Here is a 17,244-nt window from a genome sequence, read left to right as displayed (position 1 = left end):
ACTCTAGTACTTTGAGACCCTGATGTGAAGAACTGACTCATCTGAAAAGACCCTGATGCTGGGAAAGATTTTAGATGGAAGGAGAAAGGGATGACAGAGCATAAGATGGTTGGATGGCATCACCAACTTGATGGACATGAGTTTGAGCAAGCTCCAGGAGTTGATGGACAGGGAAGCCTGGCATGCTGCAGTCCATGGGGTTGCAAAGAGTCAGACAGGACTGAATGACTGAACTGACTGAGTGGTGTAGGTTGTGTTAATTTCAAATTCTTACATGCATGTTTCTTGCTTTTTATTTATGATGGTACCAAAGATGTCTTTGTGTTACCCTTTTCATTATGACAGAAGTACACCCTACAGGATTTTATTTTTTGTGGTTTTTTTTTCTATTTTTTAAAATCATTACTGAAATAGAGTTGATTTACAATGTTGTGTTAGTTTTTGGTATACAACAAATTGGTTTAGTTATATATACATACATAAATCTATTCTTTTTTAGTCTCTTTTCCGTTAGAGGTTATCACAAGATATTGAATATGTTGCCCTGTGCTATATAGTAGGAACTAGTTAGTAGAATTTCATATGAAATGTGTGTATTTGTGGCAATACCTATTTTGTTTATTTAAATATCTACATTTTCTCTTTCACAAGAGTTACTTTCAGGTGGATTAAATATGATTTTCTCAGAATATCTGTGATATTATTTCAAAATGTTGTGGCTTCCATTGTTACTTGAGAAATTATCTATAAGTCTAATTGCAGTTGCTTTGAAGACAATCTTTTCTTTCTCTGTGTCAATTTAAAAGAGATTAACTTTGGTTCCTATGCTACAAGTTCACTTTGGTGTACCTAGGAGTAAAACCCTATCATTTATCTCGTTTGGGATTTTATAAGCTTCTGAGAGTTTTCTTTTTACCAGCTTTGAGTTTCTATTATGGTCATTATTTTTTCATATAGTTTTGTGTTTATTGTATCTCCTCTTCTCTGAAATTCTGATTAAAGCATTTTAGAATTTTCTCATTCTAAACTCCTTGTATCTTAACCATAGTTTTGTTTGTTTTTGATTTTACTTTTAATCTCTTTGTGAATAATGACTTCAGTTATATATTCAGGAGTGATTCTTTAGTTCTGTGTTATGCCTATTTACATAGCCATTGAGTTTCTAATTTCTGTTTTATATGTTTCTTTATGTTTAACTAGCTTAATATTCAATCAGCTTAGGCTCCTTTACTGGAGTCAGTCTTGCTTTTTTATCTCATTCACTTTTAATTTCCTATCATTAAATATGCTTAATTTTGTAAACTGACATCTTTACAGTTTTATTTTTCTTCTAGTTGTTTACGATAGTCCACATTCATGGAATGCGTGCTCAGGTGCTCAGTCCTGTCATGACACTTTGCAGCCCCATGAACTGTAGCCCTCCAGCTCCTCTGTCCATGGAATTTTCCAAACAGGAATACTGCAGTGTGTTACCATCTCCTATTCCAGGGGATAGTGGCTGTTAATTGTGACCTTTTTGCCTATGGACTCAATTTTCTTAGCAATATTTTTTTCTGGTAATTCTTACAGAGTTACATAGTTTTATGGTAACAAAAGTAAAAGGTTAATATAATCAGCTAATGCCCCAAATTGAAAGTTGTCTTCACTGTTCCTTATTCTTCTCTAGGTTCTCATTTCAGTTAATATTTGATTGGATCAAAGATTCAGAACATAAATATTATTTTTTAAATCACACACACACACATATATAGGGCTTTAGTTGTTTTAGTTGGAATATTTGGTACAATTAACTAGAATGTTATATTATCCTACAGTAATTTTATCTTCCTCTTTTTATAATCAGTTTTCAATTTAATAGTCTACTGGAAGGAAAGGGTGCTTTTTTATTTCTGCATAGTAATCATATATTTTATTGTTTATATTTTTTACTCAGTTATACTAAATTATGCTTCATAGTATATTTTGCCTAAATAGCATACTTTTTTGAATTTAAAAAATCTTCACTGGGGGATATTTTGGAGAAGAAATGTTCAAATTGGAAGACTTACTAGGTATGGTGTTCTGGTTTGAACTGAAGCACATCACCTCTTTCTGTCACTTTTCTGCCTGGTCCAGATGGCAAAGTTACTTGACTTGCCTGGTGTCTGGCTGAGTTAAGTGTGAACCGTTTGAAATTCAATCAGTAGAAGATGGAAGTGATGGCTTTTGGGCAGGGGAAAACATTTTGATAATTTATCAAGTATTTTATTTAGATGACCATGAAAACTACAAACTATGTTATACTGTGATAAACCTGACACTTTTGGCATTAGATTAAAATGAATTTTCCACTCAAAAAATCAATGATATGCTTCTTCTTTTTCCTCTATTAAGGAAATAATCCCCAATATTTTTTGGCTTAGAGTTTGTAGATTAATTACATGCATGATGTTTTGGCTTCATTTCTGTGCATTTTAATAGACTCTAAATACAGTAGATAAGAAAACGTTATGTACAAGGAAAGTATTGCTTTCATGGTTCAGATTGATTTTTTGTATAGGCACAAATTATACCTTGAGAAAATGAAAACATTGGCCTGCTTTTGCATTTTGTTTTAAATATATGATTTTAAATCAACTTTCATAATTACATTGAGCTATTAATATAACAACTTTCATAAGATTTGTTTGATTTAGAAGACAAACATACCTTGGGGATATTCATGGGACTGTTCAATGTCATATTTGTATAAATATAGGAAATGGCTTTTAGAACTAAAAGAAGTCTTCATATTACTTCTATTTTAATGTTTAAGTGTTTGGAGAATAGACCACATATTAAAATAATTGTAAATATATATTAAAAAGGTTCTAGAAATATTTGAAGTAAACTTTTATATTTCTGGCTCCATTCCAGTTTAATTTTAGTAAACTTAAGCTTACTCATGAGCTTGTGATTATTTAATGTTAAAGACAAGCTTTTCCACAAATAAATTTTGTAGAATCTTAAAATCAAAGACAAAAGGAAATAAGAATTTATACCAAGAAAGAATTTTAAATGTAATATATTATTCTGATTTAACCTAATGGGGAAAAGGGTATTGTCAATAGGTCAGATGGGATATCTAACACCGCCTAGCTGGTCAGTGGGAGAGGTAGTACTAGAAATTTATTAAATTACCAAATTCTGTTTGGTTTACTGATGGAAAGACACCGGTTTACATTATAGTTTTACCCTCAGTAGATGCTGGCACACCTAGGACATTTGTAAAAGTTAGGAAGAGGTCCCTTCAAGGCAAATAAATTAAGAGACTGTCTCTTCTATGCAAAGTAAAAGTAGTGTCTTTATCAACTGAGGTCCCAGAAGGGAGGAAAAAAAAAAAAGTAAGCCTAATTAAATTAGGGTAAATAAAGATCTTAATACAAGGATCTGTAGTACACCATGGTTTTTACTCTTCCTTCTATTTAAAGGGTAAGGAGAGGAAGCAGCTATGAAAGCTAAGTAATAAGAATGCTATCTTGAGAGCTGGAAAATAGCCAGCTTGAAGCAGTGCTGGAAAGAGGAAGATTGAAAAATAAGTATCCCAACCTCACTCTCATCCCCTTTGTTGCTACCTATTGGCCCACATAATTAGGTGCCAGAAGGCAAGATGGCCTGAGGCAGAAAGTAGCAAAGGGTAGAAAGTGAATCTGGAGGACCTAAAGATTTTTACAATAGGTACTCTTCCTCCAGGCTGCCACAGTGCTGAGCCAAGTTAGCAGATTTGGCAAGCCAAGCCCGTCTGCTTTTCAGCTGGTCCTTTGTGCCTCTTGGCCAGGCATTCTCGTACATGGTATGTGCATCTGCTTTCACCACCTACTAACATCGTGAAATAAAGCAAATTACTCCTATATGCAAAATAAACATAATATTTATTTCACAGACTTGTTGTCAAGACTAAATGTAATTATTTGAAAGAATATTACAAATCTAAATAAGCATGCAAATAATTTTCATTATTGAAAGAAAAGAACCATTCTTATAACTAACATATACAAGACTCTGGGATTGATTGACCTCTCTTTAACATGAATTTTCATCAGTTGTGTTTCTCATTTTTGGTCAGTAGATATTCCTTTTCCCCACCACACTGGCCATGTTTCTACTCGACTGTCTAGATTTAATCCTATTGTCCCTGCTTCCTGAAATGCCCTAACTATTCTTTCATGTATGTTTCTAGCACTTCGAAGGCATATGGTGGTCTCTCTCTTCCAATTCTTATCTAGCACTTTATTACTATATTTTTGGTTTGTTTTACATACTTAACATGTTAGCATCATATAATAATCTATTTTGATCATTTCATACTTATTTTGCAATAACCCTTAGAAATGGTAGATCAGATGGAAAAAGCAAAGGATTCAGGACTCTTTGAAGGCAATAATGGTACACCTTCACAGTACGAAATTTAGTAAAAAGTTACCTCCAGAAACTAGAACATGGCACATTCTGCCCCCAGTTTTATTGTATTTTGAATATTCCTTGTCAGGGGCAAATCTAAGGAAAATTATTACTAAACCAATTCTATTTATTTATTGGCTGTTATTTTTCTAATGTAGTTTAATGATTTGATTTAACACAGACTAAAGGCACATGATCAACTCTTAAAAGTTTGTTTGTTGTGAGAGGACTGTGGTATAGCAGTTCTAGATCAGCTGAGACAGTTATAACCTCTTACACTGTCAGCCACATCAACTTCACTAAAAACTCCACTCCTAACCAGTAGAGCAGACTATCAAAGCAAATTGCCCTGTAATTTTTTTTTTTGAATGAATTGTTTCATCCGCTGTTAAAGTTAGCCAGCTTATGTGCAGCTAGCTGCTGCTGCTGCTGCTGCGTTGCTTCAGATGTGTCTGATTCTGTGTAACCCCATAGACGGCAGCCCACCAGGCTCCTCCGTCCCTGGGATTCTCCAGGCAAGAACACTGGAGTGGGTTGCCATTTCCTTCTCCAATGCATGCATGCATGCTAAGTCGCTTCAGCCATTTCTGAATCTGTGAGACTTTATGGACAGCAGCTCTCCAGGCTCCTCCTTCCACAGGATTCTCCAAGTAAGAATACTGGATTGGGTTGCCATTTCCTTTTCCTGCTTATGCGCAGACAATAGCATAAATGAATCAGAGTTCTAAACTTTCTAAAATTTTCAATTTCTAATATCCTGATTTCTTTAAGTATGTAGGAGTCAGTTAGTATGAATTTACATACATAAACTGACAGTGACTTGTTTGCCATGGTTCTGGAGGCTATAATATCTTGATATTCTCATAAGCAGTTACTAAACATGATAACCATTTCTTTGAGTCAAAAAGGGCCTGTTATATACAAAGCACAGTTTTATTTTTCTGTGACTAAAGCTATATAATATGAAAAGATAAACATTATCTTTTAATAATGATAACATTATTAAATGAAAACATATTAAAAAAAATTAAGCATTTACTTGAGCAAAAGTTGATTCTGAAGAGAGCAAAGTCAAACCAGAAGTGGTTAGGAGCACTCCATCCACAAGGCTTTTTTTCAAGAAAAGGCAGAATCAAAGCAAGGGAATTACCTGATTGGCTACAGTTTAAAGGTCTGCCCTGTTTGGAGAAGCCTAATTAGCTGGGTGTGATTGGTGGTTCTACGATTTTGATTTCTTAACCTTGAGGCGTTTACATGCTCTAGTTTTGATTTGTTTATGTAGACTGCTAATATATTACAACTGTATTAGTCTGATGGTCTCCTTGTTTAATTAATTTAACAGTAATAAAACAATATTTAGACAAGATATTTTGACACATCATCTCATATAAAACACACCATGCATGCACATGTGCTAAGCTATTTCAGTAGTTTCTGACTCTGCAACCCTACTGACTGTAACCCATCAGACTCCTCTATCCATGTGGTTCTCTAGGCAAGAACACTGGAGTGGGTTGCCAGGCCCTCCTCCAGGGGATCTTCCTCGCCTGGGATCTAACCCGAGTCTGCTACATCTCCTGCATTGGCAGGCAGGTTCTTTATCACTAGCACCACCTGGGGAACCCAAAACACACCATCACCTACTATGATTTAGTAGGTGTATGATTTCTCTTTATAGAAAAGACACTAAGACTCAAGAGTGTGATTTGCCTATCCGTACAATAAAGCACTGGCCAATCCAGGATTACCTGGGCTTCTGCCAATAAAACCAGAGCATTCACCATTGTTTGCAACAGCATCCAACTGAAAATACAGTTCATTGTCGTTAGCTGTTTTAGTGTTTTGTTTTCAGAAACAAAGCTAATCAACTTACACAAATTACAACAAAGTTTCCATTTAATTCGTCCTTTAAAAAATGACATAAAAGGATGTCATTTAGATATTTTCTCTATAAATTCTTGCAAACAATTTTATATATGGATTTTAATTATAATGCTTAACATGTTTATACATGTGTGGCAATATTTCTGTTAGAAATATAGAAATTCTGGGGACAAAAAGAAGGCAAGTAGGAATGGTCAGTTCTAATTTCCTCATGTGCAGCAATGGGATCTTAGTTTTCCAATCAAGTATGCAACTTGCATCCCCTTCATTGTAGGTCCAGGTTCTTAACTGCTGGACTGCCAGGGAAATCCCTCTAACATAGCAATTTTGACAGTAAAGATAAATATTTCTATTTCCTTCCTGGCACCTGGAGGGTTTTCTTATGCTTGGAGAGGTAGATGTCCCTTGGATGCTTAGGAAAACAGAACAAAAGTAAATTCAGATGCCTTTGAAAGGAAAAATGATGCAGAGATTAAGAAAAAAAAAAAAAACAACAAGTGATGAGCTTAGAAAAGGAGAAGGTTTAGATTCCTTAGGGAAAGGGTCAAGGGAAACACTTAAGAAAACATAGCCAGTGGAAATTTTTGTATTGAATGATGACTGTTGTGCAATTCAAATACTCTCCTCTGTCTCATACACAAAAAGCCCAGAAAACATCCATGTTACTGAAAATTTTATTCTCTGAGAATATCAACTGTCCATTTTTTGTGTGTGCTTAATTTTGGCATAGGTTGCAATCAGAGGTTCTCTGATAAAATTTCTAATGTCTGGATTATGTGTTATTCACAGTAGTTTGAGGTCCAGGTTGTGTTTATTAACTTTTGAATCCCTAGTTAAATTAAAATGATTGTAATATAGTAGAAGATAATAAATGTTCAATGAATGAACAAGAGAAAACAATAGAAAGGATATACCAGGGAGGGAGCAGGATAAGAAGGGCAGATAAAAAACAAGAGAGTACAAAGAAGGGAGAGGAAAATAGATTCTGAATGGCGCATCTTTATCTGGACCCTCGTTTGATGAGTTACTGTGGTCTGTGCCTGGGCAATAGTAGCTTTTGTGAGTCTCAGTTTCTCCTCTTTGCAACTGTTCTACAATTGCCATTTTGAAATATCAGGAAATTCAGATGACCGTGTAATTAAAAGATATTCAGAAAATTGAATTATGTTATACTTATCTTAGAATTACTTCAAGCAGAACCAGTTGAACCAATTTCAAGCCTTCTCCATTAGCTATTTTTCCCCTGCTCTATTGTTTTGTGAAAATACATCACATTAAAAATTATCAGCTTCCCCTAAGAGTGCGCCTTGTCTCACTGACAGTACACAGATGCCTCTCATCCTTGTCTCTACCCTATTCACGCCTACCACGCTGATCTCTTCTCCTATTTACTAATGAGGAATGCTGTTACTGTTATAAATTGTATTGTGAAGCATGAAAACTGTTTCAGGAAAACAGAATTAGGATACAGCACAGTAAGTGAAAAGAAAAAAGTTCTACAATGACCAAAGGAAGAAATGGATTGAAGTTTTGCAAGGATTTGGGAGTCTTATGGAGAACGTGTTGTCTTTGTATGCTTAAATGAATCCCTATTACTGTATTACAGTATAAAATAAAAGCCAAATAGTCAGAAACTATTGCAGTTTTTTAAAAAGTGATTTAACTGTCTTTTGAAAAGTTATGTTTTTTGTGGTTTTCAGCTGAAATTTGGCATTAAATATAAGCGATGATAGTGATTGAAATAAATCTGAAACATTCAAAGTCATGGAGCTCTTAAATAAGCAAACATCATTTTCCAGTGTTCAGTAGGCATTCAGTTCCATAATGAATCTTGAAAAAAATAATGTAGAAATCAATGTGGAATTTGAAAAAAGGGAGAAAATAATGTGTAATAATTGTTTTATTTCCTTGAGGAATGTTGCAGTACAAAAAGATCCGATAGTTTGTATTTCTTTTCCATTAGTTTCTGATCATAGTGAGAATTTACTTTTCTTCTGAAAGTGTAACTAGATACTTTTTTTTCTCTCTTTCTGCTTTGTGATGTGGAAATGGCATTTGAGAATTTCTTTTCTGGTCTCTGTGGCTTTCATTTCTCATTAAAGGTCAGTTCAAAGAACAGTTTCATGACATACCCTGGTAATGGTCTGCTCACAGGTCTTCTGACCTCTAGAATCTCTTCCTACAATCTGTTATAGATAAGGCTAAAATAATACATTTTTCCTTTTGTAAGCTTATAAGAATGTCTTGCCTTTAATCAAAAGTCACTAATTTCTGCATACATCTTGTATATTCCAACTGCCTGTGGAGAATTGAAGATCCTTACAATCTGGTACAAATCTAAACTTCCAGCATGGTTTTTCACTATTCTATCTCCGAATATCATGATCCAGTCACACTACATCACACTGTACACATGCATTTAAATGTTGCACCTGTGTTCAGGACATGTTCTGTTACGGGAGAAAACTGCAGTTTAACTTTTTTACAATTCTAGACATCTAGCCAAGGTGAGGCTATGCTATAGAGGCCTAAAGGACATGGTCAAAATTTTCCCCCAAGACAAATATCTTTCCCCTTTGGTCAGCTGTAACATTTTCTTGATAAAAAAACATATTCTTGGCTTATTTTTCTTTTAATGAAAAAACCTTATCCTCTACTAGATAATTATAAAGAAGAATTAATTCTAGTTTATGTCTCCAGTGTAGCGATTCACAAACATAAGTCTTTGTCTCATACAAGGTTACAGATTAAATACAAATCTGCAGAACAACTTGCCAATATGTAGATTCACAGCCCATACCACAGAGTTTCTGATTTAGTCTGACTGAATATCCCATACACGACCTTCTAGGTTTAGAAAACTAAAACATAATTCAATTGCACAATTCCAGACAGTGAATGGAACATTTTAAACGAAAGAATGAGCTTAATGCATGCATATTTATGAACATATGCATTAAGAAATGAAATGCATTGTTAAAGAAATGCTATATTACTGAAGTATTAACTTTGGCTCTGCTATTTAATCCTTTTTGAAGTAAAAATTTAATCTTGGTAAGCCCCAATTTCTTCACGTGGAAATCTGAAGTACGAAGTGAAATGCAGTTTTTTAAAGGCTAAAATATGTTCTTGAGATATAGGCACCTTATGTGCTTCTGAGCCTGAAAAAGTTTCCCCTAAATTGCACCCAATTTTGTATTTTTAAGTTCATATTTCCTCCTGTATTTTAGAATATGTGGGAAGAAAATATAATGTTCAACATAGCATGTATATCTCCTATAGTCTACTTTTTATAATAAGAGGCAGAAAACAGAGGGGTCAGATATAGTAAAATTTATGAGTGGGAAGTAATGAATAAAATACCAGACATTATTCATTACTCACTATGAAGTATGAGCTTCCACAAAGCCTCTCCTATAGAAAATGTGTCTCACTTGTCTCAGAAGAAAAGACACTATTCAAATCACAAGCATGTTGGAAATCTACTGCTTCCTTCATTTCAAGGACTTTGCTTAACCAATAATTTTTGGTCCTTTACAAAAACTTCTTTCATTCTTTATGCACTTACGTATTTAAGTAACATATTTCATTTGAGAACCTAATATAATCAGAACATTGTGCTAAGCTCTAGAGCTATCAGTTCAGTTTAGTTCACTCGCTCAGTCATGTCCGATTCTTTGTGACCCCATGGACTGCAGAACACCAGACCTCCCTGTCTGTCACCAACTCCCACAGCTTACTCAAACTCATGGCCACTGAGTTGGTGATGCCATCGAACCATCTTATCCTCTGTCATCCCCTTCTCCCATCTTCAATCTTTCCCAGCATCAGGGTCTTTTCAAAAGAGTCAGTTCTTCACACCAGGTGGCCAAAATATTGGAGTTTCAGCTTTCGCATCAGACGTTCCAATGAATATTCAGGATTGATTTCCTTTAGGAAGGACTGGTTGGATCTCCTTGCTATCCAAGACTCTCAAGAGTCTTCTCCAACACCACAGTTCAAAAGCATCAGTTCTTCAGCACTCAGCGCTCTTTATAGTCCAACTCTCACAACCATACATGACTACTGGAAAAACTAGCTTTGGCTAGATGGATCTTTGTTGGCAAAGTAATGTCTCTGCTTTTTAATATGCTGTCTATGTTGCTCATAACTTTTCTTCCAAGGAGCAAGCATCTTATAATTTCATGGCTGCAGTCACCACCTGCAGTGATTTGGGAGACCAAATAAATAAAGACTGTCACTGTTTCCCATGTTTACCTGTCTATTTGCCATGAAGTGATGGAACCCGATGCCATGATCTTAGTTTTCTGAATGTTGAGTTTTAAGACAATTTTTTCACTCTCCTCTTTCACTTTCATCAAGAGGCTCTTTATTTCTTCTTCACTCTCTCCCATAAGTGTGGTTTCATCTGCATATCTGAGGTTATTGATATTTCTCCCAGCAATCTTGATTCCAGCTTATACTTCATCCAGTCTAACATTTCTCATATATAACTCTGCATATAAGTTAAATAAGCAAGGTGACAATATACAGCCTTGACATCCTCCTTTCCCAATTTGGAACCAGTCTTTTGTTCCACATCCAGTTCTAAATGTTGCTTCTTGACCTGCCTACAGATTTCTCAGCAGGCAGGTCAGGTGGTCTTGTATTCCCATTTCTTTAAGAATTTTTCACTTTTTGTTGTGATCCACACAGTCAAAGGCTTTGGCATAGTCAATAAAACAGAAGTAGATGTTTTTCTGGAACTCTCTTGCTTTCTCGATGATCCAACAGATGTTGGAAATTTGATCTCTGGTTCCTCTGCCTTTTCTAAATCCAGCTTGAACAGCTGGAAGTTCACAGTTCACATACCGTTGAAACCTGGCGTGCAGAATTTTGAGAATTACTTTGCTAGCATGTGAGATGAGTGCAATTGTGTAGTAGTTTGAGCATTCTTTGGCATTGTCTTAGGAACTGGAATGAAAACAGACATTTTCTAGTCCTGTGGCCACTGCTGAGTTTTCTAATTTACTGGCATACTGAGTTCAACACTTTCACAGCATCCTCTTTTAGGATTTGAAGTAGCTCAAATGGAATTCCATCACCTCCACTAACTTTGTTCATAGTGATGCTTCCTAAGGCCCACTTGACTTCACATTCCAGGATGTCTGGCTCTAGGTGAGTGATCACACTATCATGATTATTTGAGTCATGAAGATCTTTTTTGTATAAGTCTGTGTATTCTTGCCACCTCTTCTTAATATCTTCTACTTCTGTTAGGTCCGTATCATTTCTGTCCTTTATCAAGCCCAACTTTGCCTAAAATGTTCCCTTGGTAGCTCTGATTTTCTTGAAGAGATCTCTAGAGCTATGGATGCAGATAAATCCTGGAGCGCTGAGCATAAATTGTCCAGATGAAAATTCCTGGAAATTACTAGAACATTCCTGGGAAAGGAAGCAAGTCTTGAGGTATATAACTGACCCTTTCCCTAACTCAGTGAGACGGATGGAACCTCTGGGTGAATGTGATCAAGAGCTTATGATTCCCTCTTCCCCCATGTTTCCCATCTAGGGTTATGATTTCTCATGGGAAGGGGCAAGCTAACAGGATTTCTCATCATTCCACTCAACTCCATGTGTCAGGAGCTCTATCAGAGGCAAGTGACTTAAAAGGTCTGGGGCTCTTTTCTTCTCCCTGGTCTCAGTTTCCACGGAAGAATGTCTACAACAGGAATGGCGGGCCAAAAAGACAGAGTCTTGATCACCTTCTCTACAGCTTGCTCATGAGGTAAAGAACCCACACCAATGCGAAGTAAACTAAGACAAACAGAGTCTGTTGTGCTTACTCAGTACCTACTCATAGACCAATGGTGTTGCTCCAAGAAAAAGCTAGTATCTGTCTACACCCCAGCCTGAGAGACACGGTGCTTTGCCCACGGGTGAAAAAGGCTATAAGAACAGATGTCCCAGCCGCTGTCCCTTAAAAGGGGAGCAATTTTATTTGGAATATAGTGTAGAGAAATTCAAACCAAAAAATTGTCGAAACAATGAAGATTTGGGGATGAGACATTAAGGGGAGGCTGCTGGCTCTGTAATAGTGACAAGCAAAATAAGTACATACAGTAGAAATTTAACACACAGAGCTATAATATGTCTGACAATAATAGCACAAAAAAGGCATTTAGGGGAAAGGCTATATTGGTATAAGTAAATGGCAACAGATGATTAAAAAACCACAAGGAGCAATGAAGATAACTAGAAATGCAAAATAAGAAGTATACCTTAGTTCATTATACCAACTTGCATTATATCAACTTCATTACTTGCTGTCATTCTCTTAGCTTCTTTAAAAGACATAAAATTATATAAACTAGTATTATGGTGGTGGTTTAGTCTCTAAGTTGTGTCTGACTGTTGTGACCTCATGGACTGTAACCCACCAAGCTCCTCTGTCCCTGAGATTTCCCAGGCAAGAACACTGGAGGGGGAAACCATTCCTTTCTCCAGAGGACTGTCCTGACCCGGAAATCAGACCTGCACCTCCTGCATTGCAGGGGGATTCTTTACTGCTGAGCCACCAGGGAAGCCCAATTATTGAGTTTGTAATGTCTATATACATAATGTGGGCTTCCCTGGTGGCTTAGATGGTAAATAATCCATCTACAATGCAGGAGACCTGGGTTTGATCCCTAGATAAGGAAGATTCCCTGGAGAAGAGAATGGCAACCCTCTCCAGTATTTTTACCTAGAGAATTCGACGGACAGAGTAGTCTGATGGGCTATAGTCCATGGAGTTGCAAACAGTCAGACATGACTGAGCAACTAACAGTTTCACTTTCATACACATAATACACAAAACAATAATAGCATAGAGGAAAGTGAACAATTAAATAGAGCTATCTTGAAAGAACATCTCTATATCTCATTCAAATTAAATGAAGTAGATTCCCATAGATTCAGATGCATATTGTAAGCCCTAGAGCAACCTCTAAAATGTCTAGATAGGAAATAACTAAATAAAATTATATATATTTGCAGATGACATGATCTCATATTTAAAAAAAAAAATTATATACAAACAATTAATCCTGGAGATGGTGTGGCAAAAGGGGAACCCTCTTACACTATTGGTGGGAATATAAATTGTTACAGCCACTATGAACAACAGTATGGAGGTTCCTTAAAAAAAATAAACATAGAACTACCATATAATCCAACAATCCCACCCCGGTCACATATCTGGAGGTCACATAATTTGAAAAGGGACACGTACCACAGAGTTCCTTGCAGCGCTGTTTACAAAAGCCAGGATGTGGAAGCAACCTAAAAGTTCATTGATGTAGGAATGGATAAAGATTTAGTACATTTACACAGTGGAATATTACACTGCCATTAAAAAGAATGAAATAATGCCATTTGCAATGACATGGGTGGACCTAGAGATTGTCATACTGAATGAAGTCAGACAAATTAAGACAAATAGCATATCCCTTGCATGTGGAATCTAAAAATAATGGTACAGATGAACCTATTTATAGAACAGAAATAGGATCAAAGATGTAGGAAACAAACTTATGGTTGCCAAAGGGAATGAGGGGAGGGAAAAATTAGGAGATTGGGATTGACATATGCAAACTACTATTAAAATATGTAAAATAGATAACTATCAAGAACCTACTGTATAGCACAGAAAACTCTACTCAATACTCTGTAATGACAGGGTACTGGGAATAGAAGTCAAAAGAGTAGATATATGTACTATGTATAACTTATTTACTTTGCTGTACAGCAGAAATTAACACAACATTATAAACCAACTATAGTCCACTAAAATTAATTATTAAAAAATATAGAAACTTACTTAAAATCTATAACAACTAATAAATGAGCTCAGCAAGGTTTCAGGGTAGAAGACAAATATAAAAACTTATAGCAATGAATATCTGAAAATGGAATTAAGGAACAACTCTTTTTACAGTAGAACCAACAACATTAAATAGAAATAAATCTAACAAAAGAATTACACGATTTATACATTGAAAACTATGAAAGATTGTTGAAAGAAAGGAAGGACATCCCAAACAAATGGAAATATATTCCATGTTCATGGGGCAGAAAGCTTAATGTTGATCAGATGAAAATACTGCTTAGATTTATGTACAGATTCAGTAGAATTTTTATCAAAAATCCCAAGTAGATTTTTTTTAGGATTTGACAAATTGATCTAAAAATTAATATGGAACTGCAGGGAACCCATAACTGCAGGGAAACAAATTTTGAAAAGGGAAAAGTTGGAGAACTCAGATTTCCTGATTTTAAAACTTACTAAAAAGCTACACTAGTCAAAACAGTGTGGTAGTAGCATAAGTCTAAACATGTAGATTAATGGTAACTAATTTAGAGACTAGAAATAAACCCTTGTATTGATGGTTAATTAATTCTTTAAAAGGATGTTAATTCAATGGGGAAAATAATACTATTTTCCAACAAATGGTGTTGGAAAAACTGGATACCTACATGCAAAACCAAATATAAAAATATATATTTTTTCTTTTTTTGCCATTGTGCACCTCATGGAATCTTAGTTCCCTGACCAGGGATTGAATCCATGCCCCCTGCAGTGGAACTGTGGAGTCCTAACCATTGGGCCACCAGGAAATTTCTAAAAAGCCCTAAAATGTTACAAGTACATACATGAGTAAATTTGTGTGACCTGGGATTAAGTAAACGTTCTTTTGCTACTACATCAAAAGCACAAGTCACCAAAATACTAATAAATAAATAGTAATTAATCAAAATTTAAAACTTTTGTATTGCAAACAATGTCATAAATAAAGACAACATTTAGAATTGGAAGTGAATATTTACAAATTACTTATCTGACAAAGGACTTCTATCTAAATTATGTAAAAAAAAACTCTTACAACTCAATAACAAAAAGAAAAAAAAAGTAGAGATATACATAGCCAATAAACACATAAAAATGCTCAATAACATGATCTATCAGTAAGATGTACCTCAAATCAACAGTATCTTTTCACACCTCACTAATATATTGTAATCAAAAAAACAAGAAAAAACAAAAACAAATGTTGACAAGAATGTGAAAAAAAATGAAACCCTTTTATAAACTGCACGTGGGACTGTAAAATGTGGCAGCAATTTTGAAAAAGAGTTTGACAGTTCCTCATAAAGTTATACAGAGAATTATCATATGACCAAGTAATTCCTCTATAAAATACATACTCATGAGAAATTAAAACATATACTCACATAAAAACATAAACTAGTTTTCATTGCAGCATTATTCATAATGTCTGAAAGTAGAAACTACCCAAATTTCCACCCAAACTGATGGCATATAGAGAAAGTATATGTGTAAAATAGGACATGCATGAATATATATATATATATATATATATATATATATAGTCTGTGAAAAATACCTCAAAAGTCCACGTGTCATGATTCCATTTACAGAGACAAAGTAGATGAGTTGTTGCCAGTGAAGGAAATATTTTGAAGGAACTGGGAATGACTGCTAATTAGTATATGTGGTTTCTTTTTCTTTTACTATTTGTTTAAATTGGGATATAGTTGCTTTACAATATTGTATTACTTTCTGCTGTACAATGAAGCAAATCAGCTATATGTATACATATATTCCTCCCTCTTGAACCTCCTTCCAACCCACCTGCCTTCCACTCCTCTAGGTCACAGAACACTGAGCTGAGCTCCCTGGGCTACATTTACAGTAGGCTTCCACGAGCTGTTTTACATTTGGTGGTGCGCATACATCAGTCCCAATTGTCACCAGTCTTTTGGTATGGCTGTATCTTTCACCAAGGATAGTATGCTTATGGTCCATAAAACTTCATAAATTCACTCATCTTCTCCCTCACTCTAAGTGTACAGTTCAATTGATTTCTAGCATGTTAACACAGTTTTGCAATCATCACAAGCAATTTTAGAATTTTTATTACCTTAAAAAGAAACCATGTCCATCGACAGATGAGTGTTCTTTTTTCTTTTTCAGTTCAGTTCAGTTCAGTTCAGTCTCTCAGTCGTGTCTGACTCTTTGTGACCCCATGAATCGCAGCATGCCAGGCCTTCCTGTCCATCACCAACTCCCGGAGTTCACTCAAACTCACATCCATTGAGTTGGTGATACCATCCAGCCATCTCATCCTCTGTCGTCCCCTTCTCCTCTGGTCCCCAATCCCTCCCAGCATCAGAGTCTTTTCCAATGAGTCAACTCTTTGCATGAGGTGGCCAGAGTACTGTAGTTTCACCTTTAGCATCATTCCTTCCAAAGAAACCCCAGGGTTGATAAAAATGCGGTGTTGATTTCTTCCATATAGCCAAGTGATTCAATTAAAAAAAAAAAAAAAAAAACTCCAAATATCAGTGTGGTTTTTTAGAAATTCCACATGGATTACCTTTTGTACCTAAAAGTTAGCTTGTCAAAACATGAGTATTTGGGCTTCTCTGGTATCTCAGTGGTAAAGAATCAGCCTGCCAATGCAGGAGACACAGTCAGAGACACACACTCTGATCTCTGATTTGGGAAAATCCCATGTGCCACAGAGCAACTAAGGCCATGCACTGCAACTATTGAGCCTGTGCCCTAAAGTCTGGGAGCCCCAAATACTGAACCTCATGTTCCCTAGAGCCCACACTCCCCAACAAGAGAACCCATGCAATGAGAAGCCTCCATACCGCAATGAGAGAGTTGCAGCTAGAGAGAGGTCCACACAGCAATGAAGATCCAACACAACCAGAAAGAAAGAAAAAACAATGAGTCTTCATCTTTCTGTCCCCATGTGAAGATTCATCTGCTCCTATATTCCCAGTTGTAGTGATATGGAGAACCACATGGACTAAGCATGAATCTCTATGAATATATTGCTCTTCCATCTATTTATCTCTTCAATTCATCACAGTAATGCCCCTATCCTGCTT

The sequence above is a fragment of the Capricornis sumatraensis genome, chromosome 17 (assembly GCF_032405125.1).
Source record: "Capricornis sumatraensis isolate serow.1 chromosome 17, serow.2, whole genome shotgun sequence".
Taxonomy (NCBI): domain Eukaryota; kingdom Metazoa; phylum Chordata; class Mammalia; order Artiodactyla; family Bovidae; genus Capricornis; species Capricornis sumatraensis.
The sequence above is the reverse complement of the archived record's forward strand: the minus strand, read 5'-3'. Positions refer to the sequence as shown.